The sequence below is a fragment of the Otolemur garnettii genome, unplaced genomic scaffold (assembly GCF_000181295.1).
Source record: "Otolemur garnettii isolate 467f Iridium unplaced genomic scaffold, OtoGar3 scaffold00113, whole genome shotgun sequence".
Lineage (NCBI taxonomy): Eukaryota > Metazoa > Chordata > Mammalia > Primates > Galagidae > Otolemur > Otolemur garnettii.
This window is the reverse complement of record NW_003852508.1, coordinates 6,129,000-6,130,213: the sequence shown is the minus strand read 5'-3', so window position 1 is coordinate 6,130,213 and position 1,214 is coordinate 6,129,000.

Here is a 1,214-nt window from a genome sequence, read left to right as displayed (position 1 = left end):
CGGTTTCTCCAATAGCATTACTTTCTATTTTGATAATTCTCAAAATATCTCAAACTTTTTCATAATTCTTATATTTGCTCTGGTGATCTGTAATCATTTATCTTTGATGTTTCTATTGTAATTGTTCAGGGCACCACAAATTGCATCACATAAGACAGAATTCAATAAATAAATGTTACGTGTTCTGACTGCTCTACCAATCTGCTGTTCTCTCCCTCTCCTTGGGCTTCCCTACTACCTGAGACATAATCATATCATAATTAGGCCAATTAATAATAACCCTACAAAAGCCTCTAATTGTTCAAGTGAAAGGAGAAGTCACATGTCTCTCACTTTAAATCAAAAGCTAGAAATGATTAATCTTAATGAGGAAGGTACATTGAAACCCAAAACAGGCCAAAAGCTACGGCTCTTCCACAGTTAGCCAAGTTATGAACACAAAGGAAAAGTTCTTAAAGAAAATTAAGGGTGGCACCTGGGGCTCAAAGGAGGAGGGCTCCGGCCCCATATGCTGGAGGTGGTGGGTTAAACCTAGCCCTGGCCAAAAACTGCAAAAAAAAAAAAAAGAAAGAAAATTAAAAGTGCTACTCCAGTGCCACAAATGACAAGAAATGACAAGAAAGCAGAACAGCCTTACTGCTGATATAGAGAAAGTTTTAATGGTCTGAATAGAAGATCAGAGCAGGTACAAGGTTCCATTAAAACAAGTCTGATCCAGAGCAAGCCCCAAATTTCTTCAATGCTATAAACAACTCTGAGGAAGATAGATTACTCAAGAAACACACAAATGAATACTTACTGTGTTCTTATCATTTTACCATTTATAAGTATTCTGTTTAAAAGTCTTCAGGATAATATTAAAAGGTATTTCACTCTTCTCATAGATTTTGTTTAAGTTCATAATCACTACTTTTCCTGTCAAGAATGCTATGGCTTACACAGTACCTGTGGCTCAAAGGAGTAGGGCGCTGGCCCCATATGCTGAAGGTGGTGGGTTCAAACCCAGCCCTGGCCAAAAACTGCAAAAAAAAAGTATGTTGTGGCCAACAGGATGGAAAAAATAATTTTAAAATCTGAGTTTTTCCCAACCTGGCAGGCCATGGATATCCCTGCAGTAGGTTTCTTATCTTGAAAGACATCAAGCCTAATATACATATGGTTTTAGGAAAGTAAGATTAATCACGAAGTTCCAGTCAATTGAATTTTTTTTTTTT